The 23,908-nt window shown below is 39.4% G+C and overlaps 1 pseudogene; it reads right to left on the reverse strand.

Moving 5' to 3' along the window:
- Positions 1–23,908, reverse strand: part of LOC118836070 — an 82,029-nt pseudogene that overhangs the window by 53,047 nt on the left and 5,074 nt on the right.

The following is a 23,908-nucleotide window of genomic DNA, read 5'->3' on the forward strand; positions in this document are numbered from 1 at the left end:
GCTTTCAGAGATTTGGTATACAACACTGCATTTGCTCATCGGGGTCAGAACAGTCACAAACATCAAGACTGGTTTGATGAAAATGATGGGAAAATTCAGAAACTGCTAAATGAAAACTGAGAACTCCATAGGGTTTGCCAGCAGGACAGTTCATCCATCTCTAAGGTGGCAGCATTTAATTCCATCAAAAGTAAAATATAAGCAAAGCTTAGAGGGATGGATGCAGGATTCTTGACTCAATAAGAAGGCAGATGAAATTCAGTTTTAGGCTGATATTAATAATCCAAAGCACTTTTATGATGCCCTAAAGGCTACTTATGGGCCAAAGACCTATGATGTACCTCAATTACTAAGTGCTGATGGAGCAACATTGATTAGTGATAAGGACATGAGAGATGGTCTGAACACTTCCAGTGTTCTCAACAGACCATCATCGATCAATGAAGCCATTGACCGTTTACCTCAGGTTGAAGTCAATACCTCTCTAGCTGAAGTTCCAACTGAAGAAGAGGTTTTGAATGCCATTAGGCTCCTTTCATGTGGCAAAGCACCTGGTACCAATTCTATTCCATTTGAGATTTACAAGGTGTGGGGATGGGGTCCATTGCTCATACAAAACTAAAATTTTGTAGATTATATGAAAAGAGGTTATCCCCCAGGAGTTCAAGGACAACTCCACTGTCAACCTCTATAAAGGTAAAGGAAATAGATTGGCCTGTGACAATCACAGCACAGGTCTCTCTCTTAGTCACTGCTGGCAAGATTCTTGCCAGAGTCCTCCTTAATAGGCTGATCCTTCACCTAGGAGATGGTCATCCACCTGAGAGCCAGTATGTTTTCAAAAAGGGCCCAGGAATGTTCATTATAGTGTTTGCTGACTGACAACTCCAGGAGAAATGCGAGGAGCAGAACAGAAATCTATACACATTTATAGATCTGACCAAGGCCTTTGATACTGTCAGTTGCAAAGGGTTATGGAAAATTATGTCCAAATTTGATTGCCCTGAGAAGTTCATCAGTACTGTATGTCAGTTTCATGAAGGCATGCTTGTCTGGGTTCTGGATAACAGTTGATGCTCTCATGCTTTCCCAGTCAACAACAGACTGAAACGAAGCTGTGTGTTTAATCCCATGCTTTTTAGCAAGTTTTCAGCCATACTGTTAAATGCCTTCAACAAGAATGAACAGAGCATCAAGGTCAGCTATCACACTGATGGTAAGTTCCTCAACTTGAAAAGCCTACAAGCCAAGACTAAGGTAGAGGGAGTGTTGGTGCATGATTTTCTGTTTAAAGATGATTGTGCACTCAATGCAGTTTCTGAAGCTGAGATGGCAACAAAGTATGGCTCATTTCTCTGCTGCTTGTGCTAATTTTGGCCTAACAACTAACACCAAGAAAACACAGGTGGTCCATCAGCCAGCACTACACCATTCATATGTGGAACCATTGGTTATAGCAAATGGAGAAGTTTTGAATACTGTGGATAAGTTCACATATCTTGGCAGCATATTTTCCAGGGATGTACACATTGATAATGAGGTTGACACACACACTGAAAAAACTAACTCAGTGTTTGGGAGGCTCCAAAATAAGTGCAGGAAAGAAGAGGTATGACACTGACTACTAAACCGGTTTACAGAGCCATTGTGCTGACCTCATTGTTCTATGTCTGGGAAGCCTAGACAGTACACCAGCACCATGCCAGGAAACTGAATCACTTCCATCTGAATTGCTTTAGGAAGATTCAGAAGATCACCTGGGAGGATAAAATACCAGACACTGAGATGTCTTACAAAGTAAACTGCCAAGCACTCAAACTCTACTGCAGAGAGCACACTGATGGGATGCCCACATTGTTAGAATGCCAAAAATATGCTTGCCTAAAAGACTATTTTCCAGATAACTCACATGGTGGTCAGAAGCAATACAAGGACACTCTCAAGGGCTTTCTGAAAAACTCCGGAATTGTGTGACATGGGAGACACTGGCACAGGACTGCCCAGCGTGGCATGCCTTCATCAGAGAAGGTGCTGTGCTCTATGAGCAAACCAGAATTGAAGTAGCTCAAGAGAAGCAGGAGATATGCAAATTCAGAGTATCCACTCCAAATGTCTGCATGAACTATTTGTGCCTGACCTGTGACAGAGCATTCCCAGCTTGTATTGGTCTTATCAGCCACAGTCAGACACACTGTAACTTGACTGGAACATAGTGATGTCATTTTGGTTCTCTTCAAGAACGAAGAACAACCAACCAACCAACCAAACAACATTGGCATTTTATTGGTGATACTGATGAAACTATTTTCCACCTTTGCAGTCTCTCTTCTTATTCTCTTTAATGATTTAATTTGCCTTTATCCAAAGAATCACAACATTCAATGAACAAATCTAACAAATATTTATTAGGCATCCTGTGCAAGATGCTGAATTAGATACTGGCGATAGAAAGAGAAAAACTGAGTCTTTGCCCTCAAGGAGTTTACATTCCACTGGAATAAAATCATGTTTCTTCACACTTTTTGAAAAGTGTGAAGAAAAGTAGCCTTCAAGAAAGACTGGGGATTTTTATATTCACACTTACTATTCCAAGGGACTGAGAAATGCTATTAATACCCTCAAATCTCAGAAAAGTGGCTTAACTTTTTTTGACTACATTTTGAAAGTTTAAGTAAATTCTGGGAGAATAAATGATATTGTAGCAAAATGAATGGCAAGGGGAGACATTTTCCAAGGACTTTATGGGCTGTAAGAATACAGCTTTTAAAAGACTACATGGTCCAATGAAATGACCAAAGTATCTGTCTGAATAAGGAGAACAAATGATTAAAAAAGCACTTATTAGGCACTTTTGTGTAAGTGCTGTGCTATGTGCTGGGGATACAAACAGTAAAGTGGGAAGAATCTATGATCTCAGAAATTTACATTTTAGTGGGGGAGACAATATATCAGAGGTTTGTAGAGGGCCAGCTCTGAGAAAGTCCATTCTGGGATAAGATACAGGCTAGAGGCCTGTTCTTGCCCTTAGACTGATGACTCATCACGTGGGCTCTCCATCCCTCCCAAGGCATACACGTGCTCTTCGGAATGAAGGCTCTTCAAGCCTCCTTGGTATACACATACTCTCTCCAATACCCCCATGGCACACACACGCTAACACCACCTGTGGGCTATTAACACAATATTGTTTATGGCAAAAGGGGAACAAAAGCACAAGGAAGTCATGCAAAGGGTACTAAGCACGAGGAAGTCATGCATTATGCAAATACCTCGCATATGGATTTGTTGGTTCTGCTTGCCTAAAAGGTATATAAGCCCTGTCCCTCAGTTAAATAAACGGAGCTGTTCTTTACTCTTCTGGCTGGCCCGTGTTTTTTTTTTTTTTCACTCTCTGCGGCATTCAGCCATCTCTGACCATTTCAGCACCACAGCCACTGGCAGCAACTGGCACCTGAACGAGGAACCCTGAGGCAAGGACACCCAAAGCAGACAAAGCAAACAAACCCAAAGCAGACAGACCCAAGGTGAATACGGATTCAAAGCAGACAAACCTGAAGCAGAGAGGTTTGGAGGACAGAGACTCTGAAAGAGTTGAGTCTCCCGAGGTAGAGATGCCCTGGAAACAAAAAAAGGAGTGCTCTGGTTGACATACACAATCGATTAAGATATAGGGCGATAAATCTTTTCTTGGCTACTAAAAAACTTTCACTTTCCTTTTTTTTCCCCACCAGGCTTGTACAGGGATTAAGGAGATGGGAGGGCAATAATCTTTCCTCTCCTTTACTTTCACTTTCCTATCCTAAGGTAATCACCAGGTTTACACGGGGATTGCAGAGATGGGGCAAAATGCAATCGGGAGAGAGACCGATAATACTATATGAAAGTTGTAACGAAACTAGTAAGGGAAAGAGGTCTCTTAATAACAACTACCTAAATTACAAGAATTTTTAGACAGCAAAGACAGGCACATTTCCCCTGTGGTCAGGGATTTGCCCCAGTTCATCTTAAAAAGCAGGGTCTTTGAAACCCCAATAAAGCATGGCACCTGGCCTCTGTTACATTCCTGAGGGCCAAGCAATCTGTGTATAGGATTCAAAAAATCCTCTCTGTGTTTCCTGTCTCTGTGTCTGGTGTTCTGTATCTGTGTTTCTGTGTGGAGTCTGACACCCTGTAATGTCCATTATCTCTAGAGAGAAATGTTTTCTTGTTTAGTTTTTGTTATGGAAAAGGCAAGTTGGAGAAATATCAGGACAAAATTAGAAAGAAATAAGGTTTGGAAACTTTTGGGAAGTAATTGGAAAAAATGTTCTTTCTTTCCCCCTCCATTCCAAATCTGGCCAATTTGGAAGGTGAAGAGAGATAAGAAAGAAACAGGGAAACTTTCCCCTTGAATTTAAGTGAAATGTGTTCAGAATTTGGTATACTATTTGGCACTAAGGCAAATTGGGAAAATGCATAGGTCTCAAAAAGAGACACTTTGAGTCTCCCAGTACAAGGAGAAGGGTCCACTCACTTCGACTGGCAAATTGAAAGTTCTCACTCTCAAAAACTTTTTAAGGAGTGAACACAAAAGTAAAATTCACTCGAGTAAAAATTTAGAATCATTAAAATTCTCATAGAAATAACAGAAGAAAGGGGGCAACAGAAACATTCTCAGATTTTCTTAATAGACTCACACAAGCCATCCAAAGGAGTGTAGGGGACGCTGAAGTTGCCAATATATTGTTACAAAAGTTGGCAGTTGAAAATTGCAATGCAGATTGTAAGAAAGCCTTGCTAGGGGGGGGGACCTCATATGACCATCTCTGAGACGATTCAAAGATGCCAGAAAGTGGGCACACTGGCATACTATGCTGAGGTAGTAGCCGCTGCTTTTAATCAACAGCAGCCAAAAACCATTGTGGAAACTGTAGAAAGCCCAGACACATGAAAAAGGAATGTAGAGCATCACATAAAGGGATACAGAAAAGTTCTGCCTCCCAACCAACCACACTGTGCCTTAGGTGTGGGAAAGGGAACCATTGGGCATTCAGAATGCTCTTTGAATTCGGGAAACTGCCCTCGGGGCCAGCCCTGGACCTGGCAAAGAATAGCGGCTGCCCTTTCCCTAGTTCCCTCTCAGACGGTTAGAAATCAAAACTTTATTATACACAACCTTGCCACATCCCATACATATAGGAAAGGGGAAGAAAGTAGCACAATTGATTTTGATAAATATGAAACCACAGGGAATCATTTTCAGAAGGGTCAGGGCTCACAAAGATTTGGAAGCATGGGAAGAAAGGCTTTCTGAGTATAAGATATTACAGAAAAAAGACCAACTTTGAAAATAAAAAAAGAAGGCACAGAATTTGAAGGATTGATAGATACTGGAGCAGACAAATCAATCATCACAGACGACTTTGGCCAAAAGCCTGGCCACTAGTAACAAGTGATATGTCACTGGAAGGAGTAGGGATGGTCACCATCCCAAAACAAAGTGCAGGATGGTTAAGCTGGGAGGTAAAGAAACAAAGGAAAATTCAGACCATATGTTTTATCACATCTACCTACAAATCTATGGGGAAGAGACCTTGGGATATATGAAAGTCACTATACAATCTCACCCCACCCCAGGATTTTTAGGAAGGGCCACTGTCATAAATTCTAAGAATAGGACGCCTAAGATAACCTGGAAGGATGGGCCCTTGGTATGGGTCAAACAATGGCTTTTAACATCAGAAAAACTACAGGCCCTTGTTAATGAACAGTTAAAGGTGGGGCACATTGCAAGCTCCAACAGTCCTTGGAATTCTCCTATTTTCACTATAAGAAAGAAGCCTGGAAAATGGAGATTGTTTACCAATTTGAGAAAAATTAATGATAGAATGGAAACTATTGGGAAATCTTCAACCAGGACTCCCCACACCTAACATGATACCTAGGGAATGGCTTTTATGGATTAGAGATTTAAAAGATTGTTTCTTTCTCCTTGCCTTCTGTTAATCTCAAGGAACCTCACAAGAGATTCCAATGGAAAGTCCTGCCACAAGGGATAAAAAATAGTCCCACCATGTGTCAACAATATGTTGCACAAGTTTTACAACCTATAAGAGAGAAATATTCCAAAGCTTTATCTCATTCATTACATGGATGACATACTGTGCTCATATCCACAGAGATTTTGAGCCTTATTTTACAGGAAACTGAGGCACAATTAAAAAATTATGGACTCGTCATTGCCCCAGACAAAATACAACTTGCTATATTTAGGGCAGACACTGAGTCCCACATCAGTGACACCTACAAAAATCTCCATTTGTAGACAAAAGCTTAATACACTCAATGATTTTCAAAAGCTGCTTGGAGATATTAATTGGGTTTGTCCTCACCTACAAATAAGTACCCAAGAGTGGGGAGAACTATTCAAGATTTTAAAGGGAGATCCACACCCCAGTTCTCCTCGACAATTGACCCCACAAGCCCACAGCAACTGACAAAAGTTAAGGAGGCTCTCCAAAAGTGCCAAACATATAGGATTGATCCCAAGCACCTGCTAGAAGTTACTATCCTCCCTACACCAAAAATTCATTTTGGGGCTTTACACCAACAAAATGATATCATAGAATGGATTTATTTGCCATTTCAGCCTCAAGAAGCATTTCTCCTTACCCTAAAATGGTTGCTCAACTCCTTCAGAAAAGTATAAAAAGTCACGTTGCTGACAGGGAATAGAAGCTAATGACCTTGACTGGCAAGTTTTTCTAATGATGTATCAAGGTCCTATTGAACTACCAGTGGATATTTCCCACAATTGTTAAGTCCTACCGTATAGTCCATGCTATGACAGTATTCACTGATGCAACTCAGCACCACCCAGCATGCTATTTCTCCCCACCAAATGTAAAGCAAATTACTGCATTAAGGGACTTTTCTGAGCCATTTAACATTATAGCAAATATGCTGTCTACGTAATCCAACATACTGAGACTGCCCAAATAAAATTTGCTACAGGTCATTGTAGAAAGACGTTAACAAGGACATTAAAATTCTCTTAGAAAAACAAAAGAAAGGGGGAGGAAGGCAGGAAAAAAGGATAAGAAGGTTGGTTCTGCCCATTCAGAACAGTCCTCCTGTATGGAGGGCAGCAGGCAAAGGGCACCAGTATTAACCCCTTCCTGGAGTCCACGTTAATTGCCAGTGCTATCTGCTCTTGCAAGGTCATCAGCCCCGGGAAAAGAACTTGAGTTATGTAAACTTGGCTTGCTGAGAAATTGAAGATTTACATACAATAGATAGAAAAGATTCTGATTGGCTTTTACACCAGGACAAGTTTAAATTTGAAAAGGAAAGATGTTTAAATCCCTTATATATTTATTGCTTATTGAAACTCTGTGATTAGTGCTGCATTAAATCAGTATCTGAGAGAAATTCCATGAGCTACTCAGAGGGAATGTGATCCTGTACTGTTAACAGGTGGAGGTCTGATGAGCTCTTTTGTGTTAATCTACCGGGCAATCTAATAATATTTTTATCTAGAACTAGAACATGTGCAAAAAATTATACAACCTGCTTAAGACTCAACTTAAGATGTCCTACAGTTACCAATGTGAGATTCTATTACACCACCTTTTTGACTAGGAAACTCTGTGACATCTAGGAATTCTGCAGTAACTAGAAACTTTGTTATTACCAACTTAGTAAAGCTTTATAAACAATGGCAGAAATGCATGCGAGCCACTTAGGGCTCACTTTGTAAATATTCCTTTAGCAATGTGAGAATGTTATGCATTGGGCTAAGATCACTCTTGTAGGAGAATGGACAGAAAGCTGGTTTCTACAGGAAGAGAAGAAGAGGATGCTGGGATGCAGTGCTGAAGATGGCTGGAGCATATGCTAAGGACCAGAGGATTTCACTGACAATGTTCCTTGCCAGACAGCTGGCAATTTTAAAGAGACAATTGCTTTTTGACTTTCTGTACCTATATTCATAAAGGGGACTGCCCCCTTTGATTTGTCAATGTGTTGATCAATCCTTCCCATATTTACTTAAAAGGGGATTACTATGCACAAGCTTGTCTCTCATATCTCTTTCTTTGTATCTACAAATTTATGGCATAATCATAATGTGACACAAGATATATGTGACTTAGAATTGAAACACAGCAAAGCCCCAGGAATTGATCCTGAAGGCATCACCAATGAGTTATTACAACTCCTAAAACAAGTCAACCCATTAAGCAACATTTGTTGCCACTTTCTTCCCTTGTTTGCCTTCCTAACATTATTGTGTCTCATAAGGCCCTGTTTTCTACAAGTTATTATTTGACTCATCATTAGCTTAAGCTCCATCTTAATTAATAGGGGGGAGATGTAGAGGGCTAGCTCTGAGAAAGTCCATTCTGGGATAAGATGCGGGCCAGAGGCCCGTTCTTGCCCTTAGGCTGAGAACTCATCACAAGGGGTCTCCATCCCTCTCTCGGCATGCATGTGCTGCTCAGGATGAAGGCTCTTCAGGCCTCCTTGGTATACACATACTCTCTCCAATACCCCCACGGCACACATGTGCTAAACACCACCTGGGGGTTATTAATACAATATTGTTTATGGCAAAAGGGGAACAAAAGGACGAGGAAGTCATGCAAAGGGGAACTAAGCACGAGGGAGTCATACATTATGCAAATGCCTCGCATGTGGATTTGTTGGTTCTGCTGTCCCTCAGCTAAATAAATGGAGCTATTCTTTACTCTTCTACCTGGCCTGTGTTTTTCTTTTCATTCTCCGCAGTATTCAGCCATCTCTGGCCATTTAGGCACCACAGCCGCTGGCGGCAGAGGTTTTAGTGGCAAGGCAGATGGAAACATCCCACGTATAGTACAGAACCAAAAAAGATGGTAATGCATCTTCTTTAATGTCATTCCTACTGACAAAACCATATTCATGTCTGACATTAAACCATTTGACAGTGCCAAGGGCTTTGGTGGGGAGAACTTGCTTTTCTGAGACTTCAGTAGCTGTCGTCACAGTTGCAAAAGCTGAGGCCAGGTAGCATCTCCACAAAGATTGCTATCCTGGATAATAGCTACAAGGGCTGGGCTAGAAACGTGGCTGGTGGTTTGGATGGCACTGCTATTCCCAGAGCTCTTGGGCTCAGTATCCTAAGTAATCTCCTCTGAAGTCTGAGTAAAGGTGGTAATCAAAGTGGTGGTCGTGGTGATTTGACTCACCTGGCACATGCTATCACCCATTTCTCCATCAGGCTGCTTTGCTGCTTTAGCTAAGTTGTATTACCTGCCCTGTAGGCAGTAGTTGGTGATCACTGGCCCCTTTTCCACAAGTGCTGCTATACTGGACAATGGTTGTAGGGGCTGGTCTAGAAGCAGGGCCAGTGTCTGTAGCATGCTGCTATTTCTAGGGCTCTTGAGTTTACCCACCTGATGGCGGCAACTGGACAGTAGTTGGTCCTAGTGTTGAAAAATATATCAGGCCCCTCCTCCAAAGCTGCTCCCCTCTACAGTAGACTAAGGAGTTAAAGGAAGTGAGTCTCTATGCTGTCAATTTTTCTCCTTCCCCCTCATTCTTATTTTGTGATTAATTTCACCATGAAAAGAACAAAACAATTAGAAACAACAACTTTTAGTAATTCACTCTGCATTCTTTTTTATATTTACATCTACAATCCTGCAAGCCATTTTCTCACTTTGGATTCTCTGATATATCTGTGTATTCATCATAGTTGTTATTCTTTATGGTGTGACAGTTTCCTCTGAATTGCTGTATCAATTTGTTCAGCCATTCTTCAATTTGGGGTCCTAAGATTGTTTCCAGACTTTTTTTATGCTACATATAAGACTTCTAAAAACAACTAGGTATAGTTTTCTTTTTCCTGAGGACATATTTTAGTAACAAATTACCTAGTCAGACTATGACCATTTTTACAATCCTTGCCTATTGCACAAATTCTATCAATATTGGAAATCTTTTTTTCCAGTCCTGCCAATATTTGAATTGTTTTAAAGTAACTTTTGTCAATTGTTTGTGATTATGGAGATAAACAGCACAGCAGACTCCAGAAAAAAGTGAAGTTCTTATAGATTCCACTCTCTGGAGCTTATTTGAAAGCTTCCTACATCAAAATCTTCTTTTCCTTCCATTGGAAGCCTCAATTCAGAGGTCTTAGCTTCTATTCTTAAAGGCAATTTTTATGCTTAAGTTTGAAGAAACCGATTACTAGATTCAAACCCATACCTCACAGTACTTACACGTGTTAGACTCTTCATTAGTTCTAGTGTATAATCAGATGATTTTTGGATTCTACAGTAAGTCAATCTTGTTTTATTTTTTGCTATTTTAAGAAGAACTTTAATTCTAAGCTTCAGGAATTTGAAAATCATATGCCTCTTTATTTCATACTTTATGATTTTCATAAATTCTGTGGCTTCTTTCTGTTAATCCTTTTCTTCTCATCTATGGAGAATTTTCCTCAACATAATCTTCACATTGCATTCCTTCTCAAATGCCTGTTTTTGATAGGGTAGAAAACCCTGATTCATTTTCAAGGTCAGAATTATTTGCAATACTATCTTATTCACTTGAAAATCCCAGTGTTTTGTTGGTTTTTTTTTTTTGTCATCACAGTTGCTAATTCTCTATTCTTTGCCAACTTCAATGATGTTTCTAGTTCACCCATTGTACATACAATCCCGTGACTTATCTCTTCTTGCTCCCTTTTTGTGGAGCTTGTGACTTGATTCTTTTTCTTCCTATGGTACATATTCATTCTTATTTTTCCCTCATTCTATCTCATTTACACTCCCCACCCCCTTCACTTTATTTACTATGGAATATCTTTTGTAGTCTTGTTGCTTTGCAGTTATACTGCATAACTTCTTGGCAGCACCAATACTATCTTAGTTTCTGCTAAGTTCATTTTCAGGTTTAATTTATTCACTGGAGTTTTCCAGCCTTTCTGTCAGGATTAGTCTGCAACAGGCACCCAATGATGCTATTCCTCCCCTAAATACACACACACACACACACACACACACACACACACACACACCACCTCCAACACTTCCTAGGACTTTTCTTGAAAATTAGAGATACAGACAAAGAAGAATATGACGTAACTTTGGAGCAGAGGAACACTGAAGTCTTAGCAGGTCCCCCTATCAAAACTATTATCAACTTTGCACAGGTCAGTTTCTCTAGTCCCAGAATGATTTTCCACATCCTACTCTAAAACTAAGAGAACTGTATTTGACTCCTTCCATTATACCTTCTCTAGCTCACACTGAAAGCAGATTTTATGGAGAGGGCCCCAGAAGAACTAGCTTATGCACATTAAGCAGAATGTGTGTGCAGGGGTGTTTTGCCTTACCTTAGATAAAATTGTGTTTAATATTTCACCTGAACTTTTTATTTCTTTACTTTAACATTATTTCTAAATTTAATGGTTCCAATACAAGTTTTACTGAGAACTTAGTCTTTCAGATGCCTTATCTGAGCCTTATAAAACTAGCTCTACCTCAGAATTTATATGAATAACAAAGAGGAGAGAAACAGGGAATATTTTTTCTTCTCCGAAGCTAAGTGACAAATTCGCTTGAAGCTTTCTTTACATCATTTATACCCAGTATCACCCTCTAGTAAAATTGCTGATGTACAAGGAACTAAATTTGAACTTTTTTGAAGCTTATTCCATTTATGTTTTTCTCCATTATGATTTTCCTGATATAGAATGAGTAGATGCTGAAGGCCTCCCCCACTTTCATTACATTTCTATTTTTTGTTCAGTATTAATAATCTAATAACAATGCCTGAAAATGTTCCTAGCATCACTACATTAGTAGGATTTCCTTACAGTATGAATTCTGATGCTTAGTAAGATGTTACTTTATGCTAAAGACTTTGACAAATTCATTATGTGTGTGTTGGAGGCATTTCCCCAATATAGATTTGAGTAGAACCATAGACTGCTGCTTTAACTGCACTTAAGGTTTATTTTGACTATGAATTCTCTGATGACGAGAAAGAGATGAACTGTGTGTGAACTTTTTTCCACATTCATTACATTTATAAGGCTTCTGTCCAGTATGACTCTTCTGATGTTGAGAGGATATATGACCACTGAAAGATTTTCCACAATCAATAAATTTATAGGACTTTTGTCTTGTATGAATTCTCTGATGCTTTGTAAGGGATGAGCTGCTACTAAAAGCTTTGCCACATCCATTACATTCATAGGGTTTCTCACCAGTGTGAATTCTCTGGTGTAGAACTAGAAATGCATTCTGCCTGAAGGCTTTGCCACATTCATTACACTTAAAGGGTTTCTCTCCAGTATGAATTCTCTGATGATGAGAAAGAGAAGAACTGTCACTAAAAGATTTTCCACAATCATTACATTTGTAAGGTTTTTCTCCAGTATGAATTCTCTGATGTCGAGTAAAAGATGAACTGTCACTGAAAGATTTTCTACAATCACTGCATTTATAGGGCTTCTCCCCTGTATGAATCCTCTGATGCTTAGTAAGAGAAGAGCCATCACTAAAAGCTTTGCCACATTCACTGCACTCATAGGGTTTCTCACCAGTATGCATTCTTTGATGTAGAACCAGAAATGCATTCTGCCTGAAGGCTTTCCCACATTGATTACATTTAAAGGGTTTCTCTCCAGTATGAATTCTCTGATGGTGAGAAAGGGATGAACTGTGTGTGAAGGCTGCACCACAATCATTACATTTATAGGGTTTCTCTCCAGTATGAATTCTCTGATGTTGAGTAAGGGATGAACTGTCACTGAAGGATTTTCCACAATCACTACATTTATAGGGCTTTTCTCCTGTATGAATTCTCTGATGCTTAGTATAAGAAGAGCTGTCACCAAAGGTTTTGCCACATTCACTGCATTCATAGGGTTTTTCACCAGTATGCATTCTTTGATGTAAAACCAGAAATGCATTCTGCCTGAAGGCTTTGCCACATTGATTACATTTAAAGGGTTTCTCTCCAGTATGAATTCTCTGATGTTGAGAAAGAGATGAACTCCGTGTGAAGGCTGCACCACATTCATGGCATTTATAGGGTTTCTCTCCAGTATGAATTCTCTGATGTTGAGCAAGAGATGAACTGTCACTGAAAGATTTTCCACAGTCACTACATTTATAGGGTTTCTCTCCTGTATGGATTCTCTGATGTTTAGTAAAAGAAGAGCCATCACTGAAAGCTTTGCCACATTCATTGCATGCATAAGGTTTCTCTCCAGTATGAACTCTCTGATGTAGAGTAAGAGATGAACTTTTACTAAAAACTTTCCCACATTCATTGCACTTATAGCGTTTCTCTCCAGTAAAAATTTCCTGATGTTGATTTATGAATTTACTTAGTCTGAATCCTTCCCCAAACTCATTATATTTATATGATTTCTCTCCAGTAGTTATTTTATTACATATAGCTAAGGGATAATGAAATTCTTTCTTGCAAACATTATGCTTACAAAGTTTCTTTCTTGAGAAGATTCTATTATTTTTACTTGCTTCTGGATACTGTTTGAAAGTATTTCCAAGTGCATCATATTTATGGGGGCTCTTTCCTGGAGAAATGTTTCTCTCTGTAACAATACTTGACTTAAGATGGAAACCTCTCTCAAATATGTTACATTCATGGATTCTTATTTTATTAGGCATGTTCTTTTGAATAACTGTTACTTGCTCCAAATTTCTTTCTTGGCTCCTCTGTTGCCTCTGGAATCTCCCATCACATTCCCAGTGTTGTCCCAAATTTGAGTCCCATAATCCACATCCTGCAAACCTTTCCTGGGATGATTCTTTCATGGAAGTACCTTGCTTTACAACTGAGTTCTTGGTCTCAGGACTAGTTTCCCAATCTGGGGATAAAAATTAAAAGACAAATGTTCCCCATTCTCTTTGGTAGGAGAAAGGAAACTGTTATGTAAGCAAATCATTTGTCATCATTAATATATTTCTGAGAATCATGAGATTATCGATAGGGTAAAAGTCAAAGTTCCGTTTTGTGAGATATCTTCTCACTGAAATTAAAAATAACATTAATTCCTACTTATAGTAATATATTGATTACACAAACTGCTTTCCTCACAAAAACCTAGTGAGATAGGTAGATTAAGTATCATCCACATTTATACACATACTGTTCAATATATGAAAGACATCAAAGAGGTTACCTTAAGTGAGAGAGGGAGTGTATTTTCAAAAATAAAAAGTTTGCAGAGGTATATATATAATGGCAAACTATATCAGAACTTTAAATCCAGACAAGAGATTAGAAGGTATCAGACCTAGGGAACTGCAAGGTGGTATCTCAAGTTTGAAAAAGCGACACATAAAACTGGATGGCCTGGCCTCCAAACCAGGAAGACCTGGAGTTCAAGTCCTGCCCTCAACACAAACTGACTGAGGGACCTTGGGCAGGGCACTTAAGCTCTCAAGGTCCTAGGCAACTTTCTAAGACAGTAAACTACAAAGCAGTTGCCTTCTCTGCATTTATATATGGTTTCCTCACCAGGAGTTATCGATGCTTATGAAATCATGTCTAGATGTTCACATATCTGGATGTCCTCTAAAAAGTAAATAAGATGATTCTGATACTTGAAAGTAGGCACAGGTTGTTTTGTTCTGTTTTTTTAATTAGAAGCCTAGAAGCTTTCAGTAGAAGTGAGGGCAGCCTTGTCTTAGGGCTCATTGCCAATCAACAGTACCCAGTGCCTTTATATGTGGAGAAAGCAGGGAAATTGTGGTATAAATCAAGTAATTCCCAAGTGTAGTGAAGTGTAGTGTAGTGAAAGGCAATTTGTTACATCAGTTTGCCACAGAGAAAGGCAAGTTACCAGCAAGAATGAGAAACGACTGATGATCTTTCTTAATAAGTACAGAGGGCAAGAGAATTCTGCAGTGACCTACAAAGTATACTATGCTTCTGTTTCTGCCAGTCCCAAGTAACAGCTATGTGTAAAACAAAGGCAAGTTGGTATCCGTTCTATAAGAGAAGGTACAAGGCTGGGTGGGAATATCTCTCCCACATTCCAGTTAATCAGAAAAAAATGAGGTACTCCTTTAAAAACATAAGAATTCCAAGGTACAAAGTAAAAAAGGATATGAAGAGGGAGAAAGAAATCTAGACCTAGATCAGGCTGAAATATAGAGTTAGGACATAGGAGGAAGGGAGAAAAGAAATGATATTCACTACAGTATGTGGCCTGCAGTTTCTCTCTCCATTCCTGCCTCTGCAATGAACCTCAGATAATTCAGTAGCCCTACTGATGAGTCCTTTACCAGCCTGGCTTCTGACCTTCCTCAATGAAAACCTCCATTTTGACATTAGCCTTCAGCTACCTTACCATCACACAGACCTTACCATCATTGGAAATTCCTCCATTTCTACCAAGTAAACTATGAACTTCCCTTTCTCAACCAGTCTCTGGGCTCTTCCTTCCCTCCTCAGCCTATTCTTTGCCTCTATTAGTACCTCCAGTGCCTGGATCTTTCCCCTAGTCTCAAGGTCCATCATTCTTGTTCTAGCTTAACTTTTCTCCTAGAAGTTGACCTTATGGTCAGCTGTCTCAACAATTCATTCTTTTCTCCCTTGAATCCCTTAACTTGACCCTGCACCAGCTATGCCAATCCCTAAAACTGCAAAACCCCTACCAGTTGCCTTTGCCACTTCTGCTCTAAAGCCCCAGAACACTGATGGTCATGAAAATACCAGGCTGAATGACTCAACTACAAATATATGTTCTCTCACCTCTCCAGCCCTTCACTGTCCTTACAGGAGTCCATTAGATAATGTCTTACTAGCTTCCCAATTAGTCCTCATATTAACTGTTCAAAAACTTTCTTCTCTAACCTTAAAACTCCAACTACATCCTCACGCCCTCTCATTGCAAGAAATAATCCATTCAGAGGCCTACTCTATTTCAATCAGCATCAATATGATATGATTCCACAGGGGCAGTGATTATAAGTACTGCACATCAGGCCCCAGAACTATAAGCTTCAGATTATAAGATCACTTGCTTAATCTTAGGAAGCTAACTAGACCACTTCGCTGGTCATATTCACTAAGGAGGCCAATAAGAACAGTCTTGTATCTTTCTTCTCCTGGCATGAATGACTTCATACTTAAACTAACTCCTGCTTGAATAATATGAAGACCATTTTCTTTAAATAAGACAGGAATAAAGAAGTCTAAGTAGATATAATATATTCTGTTTTCTTGATTAATGACACTCTGTTAAAATGTTATATTAAAATATTCATTGAAATATACATATTTGCATATATGTGTATAAGTCAAATCTTTATTCAACATAATTCAAATTAATGTCAAATTGATTCATTTTATTAAAATTGAATATTGTTCAATATTGTTGAAAATGGGAAGGCTATTGCCTTAGGCTTAGAATTTTTTTGTCTGTACAGAGTATAAAATATTCCTATATGGGGAAAAAAGTGAACTAACCCCTAATTCAGTGTAAAATTAGTGGCCACAGCCATCTCTCCTGCCGCCTCCATGTTAATTTTTATTTATTTGTTTTCTTTTCCTCAGTTCCCATGCTTTTGTTGTTGCTGTTCCGTTGTTCAGTCATATCTGATTCTTCATGACCCTATGTGGGGATTTCTTGGCAAAGATGTTTATTTTTATTTATTTTATTTTATTTATCTCATCTGTACCAAACTTTTAAGCTGGGGTCATTTTACCGTGATACCAGTCTCTCCTTCACCTTTAGTATGTCCTTTGCTACTGAATTCCATCTCTGTTTCTATGAAACTGTGAATTTCCCCCATTCAAAAAAGCCTTGCTTTGAAAATGCTACCATATTGAGCTATTGCCTTCTTTATTTCCTCTGTAAATGGTGTGGAAAGAGCATTTGCCTTCACATCTTCATCACCAAATCACTACTCAAATCCTGCAATTTGGTTTCTGACCCCCAACGGGAAGCAGAAGTAATTTCTCCAAAGTCAGAAGATATAGCCTCATTGTCAGACTCAGTGCCCCAGTCTCAGTCCTCATGGTCCTTGACCCCTGCAAAATTACATGACAGTGCTGACTAATCCCTCCTTCCTAAAAGTATCTCCTCCTTTTTCCCATAAAATTCCTTTTTCTACATAGATCTCTGAAGCTGGATAAAATCCAGAAAGGGGGTGGGGTGGGGAAAAGAATAGTATTAGACCCAATGGTCAGGTTCAAAAGATGTGGATAGTTCTGAGCTCACTAAATCAAACTAGTAAATAAACCTCTTGACAACTGGTTTCTTGAACTTTAATTAACCACAGACCACAGTTGTTTGCTTTTGATCTGTGGATCCCAATGTTATTCCATTATCATCTTGGACATCTGGACCCTGGACATGACTGGTCTACTTCTTACCATTTGATTTTTGATCCTAGTGCTCTGAACTGGCCCACTGCCTGCTCCTCCTCCTCACTCAGAGAACCTGGCCAGCCCAGGCACTGCAGCTGGATTGGTCCCCATGCACCTTCAGTTACAGACCCAGGCAGCTTTACCTTCCCTATTTCCTCTAACAATACTCCTTTTCCATATGCCATGTTCCAGTCAAAATAGCTCATCAATTCCTGCTTTTGTTCTTTCCTCTTCCACCTCTGTGCCTTTCTGGATGCTCTTCTCTACATCTCAAATGGCCTCCTCTCACCTGCTGAAATCCTTGCCTTCCTTCAAAGCCTAGCTCAGGTACTACTTCCTTCATGAAGGCTATCTTGATCTACCAAGATGAAAGGGACCCCAACCTCAAATCTTTCAAGGCATTTATTTGGACTTCTTAGTTTGTATTATAGTTATTTATATATGCATTCCAAGATATTAGACTCCATTCAGAATAATGGAATTGAGAGAAATTAGAAGGTAGCAAAAGGGTAGCAGAGACAAACGGTTTTTGTTATGCATTTGTTATCAACATGCAACAGTTAATGCATATCTGCAAGTAGAAGGAAATGAATGTGTGAAGAGGAAGACTGAAGATGCTAGAGAAGGCTAAAATCATCATGGGGATAATGGTCCAAGAGATTGAAAAAGGATTAAATCTTAAATACAAGTAGGAAGGTTCATGATAAAGAGAAAAACATACATCTTTCTCTCAAATTGAAAGTCTGAGGTTCTCTCTCCATGTCTGGATGACTGAGTAAAACTCCTTGCCTAACATTTCAAAGATTCATGATCAGAGCTCCTGCCTACAATGACTTCCATCTACCTGTGTTCTTACTTGCTTACCTGGACAGGTGCTTCTTGGTACTTCTTCCTCTGCTACCCATGGTACCTCTCCTTGTTCCAACTGGGAAATCACCTCTGGTTTAGACACTGGAAGCCCTGCTCATAGGTTTTTTAAAAATGAAGAAATGGAGAGAGGTTGGGAAAAAGTATCCATCTTACATTTTAATCCTAGCTGTTCCTCATCAGGAAAGTTCAGAGAGTGACAGAGATCCTGAAGGAGTCTGTGTGCTTTAGGACCAGCAAATCTCTTCAGCAGTCAGAGTGGAAGGGCAGGCACAGAGCTCATTTAAGGCTCAGTAGAAAAATTAGTCCATTTGACGCCACATCTTGCTAAGAAGATGGGAATCTTTGATATCTTCAGGTCTCTGCACTGGAGGTTTGGGGGAGAATTTCTAACCCTAGGGATCAGAGGATTACAGAGGTGCAGGCTCTGAAGCAGGACTTGCTGACAATTTCCATTTACTACAAAAAAAAAACTTTCCCCCCAGAACAAGAAGTAAAAACACTTTGGATTTAACAGTTTAAGAAGCTATAATCCCCACAGATCAAGTCAAAATTCAGTTAGATACTTTAGCAGTGGTTTTTAAAACAGTGTTGGGAAATTCTTTTTAAAAATATTTCAATACAATTAATTTCCTTTTAATCCTCTGTATTTTTTTTCATTTAAAACTATTATTCTGAGAAGCGGTTTATATGCACTTCACCAGACTGTCAAAGAGGGCCATGACATACAAAAATGTAAGAACCCCTGCATCAGAGCAACTTTAAGGTAATGAACAGAATAAGTAACGAAGAGAATTGTCCTCACCCAGACAGACCAGGTTCCTATAGTTCTCCAGCATCACATCCCTGTAGAGGTACCTCTGAGCTGGTGTCAACTGTTCCCATTCCTGCCTGGTGAAGTCCACAGCCACATCCTTGAATGTCACAGATTCCTGAAACAGCAAACATATTCATGTGCCTCTGAAGACTAACCCTCTCATGGACCTGGGAGAAGTAGGAAGAAGTTGGCAGGGTATAAAGAGATTGGTTAAAAATGGTCAAGATACTGAACATTCAGTTTAAATGTCCATTGTGTTAAAGCCACCTTGTTCTACCCCTGGGGTGGGGAACCTGCAGCCTCAGGGCCACATGTGGCCTCCTTAGTCCTTGGGTGTGGCATTTTGACTGAGTCCAAGTTTTATAGAACAAATCCTTATATTAAGGGGATTTGTTCTGAGAAGTTTGGATTCAGTCAAAGGGCTGCACTTGAGGACCTAGAGGGCCCCAGGTAGCCTCCAGGCCACAGGTTCCGGTCAAATCTGGAACTGCCTCCCTGAGGGCCTAAATGGTGAGTACTCTGTGCATGATTCAACTTAACAAGTTAGCTGCTGTAGGTGGGGGAGTAAAGTGAAGTATGGAACACTGGCTCTGGGGCCAGAGGACTTGGGTTCAAATCCCACGTCTGGCACTTATTACCTATGTGACCTTGGTCAAATCACTTCATTTTCTTCTATAGAATTTTCTTTTTATTTTAGTTCCAAATTCTGCCCACTGTTCATATAAAGTCATGAAAATATATTTCCACATTAGTCATGTCCTGAAGAATAATAAAGAAAATGAAAGAAAAAGAAAAAAAGTGCTTTAATTTGCACTCTGAGATCAACGGCTTTCTGTGAAGAGGTGGTGGATAGTATTTTTCATCATGAGTCCTCTGGAGTCGATAGATCATTATACTGATCAGTTACTAAGTCTGTTACAGTTAATTTGTGCAAATCTCTTTTTTCCTATCTCTCCTAACTGCTCTACTTTACTTCCACCTGCTACGCTGCCCTCCTATTACTTAACCTACTCCCACTCCAGCAATCCCTCCCTTATCCTCCCATTCCCCTAAATCTAAACATCCTTTTAAACAACCCTTTGACCTATTCCACCCCCCTCCCTTCTTCCCTTCCCTAAGCTTCTTCCCTTAGCCTCCCATTCCGCTAAATCTAAAGACCCTTCTATATCCCCCTTTTAACCTATACCCTCCTCCTCTCCTCTAAAGATCCTCCTTATCTTCTCCCTACATCCTTAGATTTTTATTTCTTTCTAAATGTAGAAGACTTTTATACTCTTCTAGATGTATTGGTATTTTCCCCTCTTAAACTCATTATCAATGAAAGTAAGTTGCCAGAATTAACAACACCCCTCCTCCATCTAATTCCTCTGTATTGGTTCTTCCCCTTGTGCCTCACTTGTGTAAGATAATTACTCTTTTAGCTGTTGTTGAAGGCTTTTACTTTTTGAAATCATATTGTACTCAGGCCTACCCCAATCTTTCTTATAAGCTACCTAATTACCAGTAACAGTCCTAGACATAGGCTTTACATTTTCCATACATAAAAATTAAACATTCCATCCTTAATTAGTCCCTTGTAATTGGTCATTGGTAAGTACTTTATATTTCTCTCAGCTCTTGTATATCAAATTTTTTATTGAGTTCAGGGTTTGTTTTTTTTAACAGAGTCCTGAAAGCCTCACAGTTCATCAAATATCCCTTTTTTTAAAATTCAGAATTATGCTCAGCTTTGCAGGGTATGATATTTTTTCCCGGAGGCCCAGTTACTTTGCTCTTTGACATATAGTGTTCCAAGACCTGCAATCTTTTAGTGTTACCAATACTATGTCTTGTGTGATTCTAATTGTGGTACCATCATTCTTTTCTTGTGGCTCTTAATATTTTGTCCTTGATCTGGACAATTGGAATTTAACTTTAATATTTCCATAAGCTTTCCTTGTAGGATCTCTTTCAGGTGGTGATTGGTGGATTTTTTTTTCTATTTCTACTTTCCCCTCTTGTTCTAATGCTTCAGCACAATTCTCTTATTTCTTGTATTATTGTATCAAGATTCTTTTTTCAATCAGAAATTTCAGGTAGCCCAATTATTGTTATGTTTTCTCTTCCTGATCTGTTCTCTAGATTCACTGTTTTTCTTATGCGATATTTCACATTCTCTTCTATTTTTTCATTCTTATATATATTTTTAAATTTCTTCATCTCTTATAAATTTGCTAGCTTCCCCTTGCCCAATTCTGATTTTCAAGGAGAGTCATTTTCTTCCTTAAGATTCTGGATCTCCTTTTCTAATTGGTTGACTTTCTTGTCACAATCTTGTTTTTCTTATATTACTCTTATTTTTCTTTTTAATTTTTCCTCCATCTCTTTCATTTGATTTTTAAAGTCTTTTTTAAATTCTTCAATAAATTGTTTTTTGGGCAGGTGACCATTCAACATTACTCCTTGGAGTAGAAGAGAGTTTCTTTGCTTCAGTATTCTCCTCTGAAAATGAACCCCAGTGTTCTCTATTCCCATAGCAGTTCTCTATGGTTGGATTCTTTCTCCTTTGCCTGTGCATTTTCTTTTCCCTTGGTAATAATTTAGCTTTTGTAATCACCTCTAGTCCTGAAGCATGGGGGTTAGTGCCTCTGGCCTCTGATCCTCTTCAGTTCTCCCCTCTGACCCTGAACTCAAATCAAGACCTCCAGCCTCCTGTAAGAGCCCACAGTCAGAGGCATCCCTACCCCACTGCTTCTGCACTCACTGGTGTGTGTGTACTGGTTCTTTCCAGCCCCTTTCCTTTCCACAGCACAGCTGGGTCTGATGTTCCTTGTCAGCAGAGGTTCCCTAGATCTTCCACATGTCAAATGCCCAACTCTTATCATGGTCAAGGGACCAAAAGTTCCTGTGGCTGGTGCCAAAGCAGCCTCTCAAATAAACTAACCCCAGGGCTTGCTGCTTGTTGTTTAAGTAGCTTGCTGCTAGTTGTTAAAGCTGATCTAGCACAGAGGTATTACTCTTCACAGGGAGGAAATCTTGTCCTAGGGTTTTTCTTTAGATCTCTGGTTGTCCCAAAAGGACCCCTGCTCTGCCCCTACTCTTATTTGTTTTTACATCTCTATGTTTGCCCACAGGTGCTATTTTATCTCTTTTGTGGAGGAAAATCTTGAGAGCTTGAAATTTTCTGACCTACTCCACCATCTTCCCAGAATCTTCTATTATACCTTCTATGGATCTATCTCATTTATTCATGAACTCTTCCCCTATGTTCAGATCTGACAGGTAATTTTTCAATGCTCCCCTAATCTGCTTATCACCCTTTACGTCTAAAAATCACTTAATTTTCTCAAGTTTCATCTCCCTCTTCTGTAAAATGAGGGGCTTGGACTAAACTTGTCATAGTTCAATTTCAGTCATGTCTGATTTTTGTGATGTCACTGGGATTTTCTTGGCAAAAAAAATACTGGAGTGGTTTGCCATTTCCTTCTCCAGCTCATTTTTAGAGGTGAAGAACCGAGGTAAACAGGGTTAGGTGACTTGCTCAGGGTCACACAGCTACTAAGTATCTGAGGCCGATTTAAACTCATGAAGATGAGTCTTCCTGATTCCAAGACAGTGCTCTAGCCACTGCCAAGCCACCTTGCTGACCCTGGACTAGCCTACCCTTTGATTATTCCCTCTGGCACTAATTTTCAATCTCATCTGCTAGTTCTTTCCTTATTAGCTAAAAACATATCCAGATCTCTCCATCTTCTTAACTTTTTGTCTACCCTACTGTTCTTTCAAACTTCTCCCTATCAGAACCAAACTTCTAGAAAAAGCTCATTGCCTTCAATTTCTCTCCTATTCCTCCCTTAAAAATCCTCTGCAATTTTACTTATAATCTAATCACTCAACTAAAATTGTTCTATCCAGGATTATCCATGATCTATTGATTAAATCTTCTTAACCTCTGCAGCATGATACTGTTGTCCATCCCTTTTTTCCTAAGCACCTTCTCTTCCCTAGGTTTCCATAACACTGCTCTTTTTCTCTTGATTCTCCTCCTGAGCCCCATTTGCTAGACCATTATCCACATTATTATGTGGATGTTCCCTCTGGCCCTCTTCTATTTCCTCTATATATTCTCTCCTGGCAATTTCAGTGGCTCCCATGAGTTCAACTAACACTCCTAGGCAGATGATTCCCGATCAATATAGCCAGGCCTTGACTGTCTTCAGAACTGTTTCCTCCACCTTACCAACTGCCCACGAACATCTCCACATGGCTATTCCATAGGGATCTGAAAGTCGACATGTCCAAATAGAAGTCATTATTTTCCCTTTTAATTTGTTTTACTTTTGCTTTCTGAACTTGACAAAACACCAACAAATGTAAACACTTTTATAGACACAAAAGAAAGAGGATTACCTACAAAACCAAAAACTCACTGTGTACAGTTAGGTATTTTTTTTAAGCATATACTAAACTTAGCACATTAATTAAAAAGCTACTCCAGTGATTTTCCCTCTGAGCCTTCACCTGTACTCTTCTGTGCATTTTTAAAAATAAATACTTCATTGCTGCTCTTTCCCCCCCATTTTTTCCATGGTTATCACAACCTTGCCTCCCACCTTCATCTCTCTCAACCCCATTTTTTTAACTGTCTCTTGTAATAAGTTATGATAGTCTCACAAAATAGATTCCTATTTTGGCCATCTAAAAATGTATGTTTCAGCTCCTCTTGTCCCTTACCTCTCATTCAAGATTTGGGGAGCATGCTTTATCCTTTGACCTCTGGAATTCTGGTTGGTCACTGCATTGACCAGAGTTCTTGAAGTCTTTCAAAGCTATTTTTCTTTACAATATTATAGTCACCATATATTT

This window comes from Trichosurus vulpecula, chromosome 2 (assembly GCF_011100635.1).
Source record: "Trichosurus vulpecula isolate mTriVul1 chromosome 2, mTriVul1.pri, whole genome shotgun sequence".
Lineage (NCBI taxonomy): Eukaryota > Metazoa > Chordata > Mammalia > Diprotodontia > Phalangeridae > Trichosurus > Trichosurus vulpecula.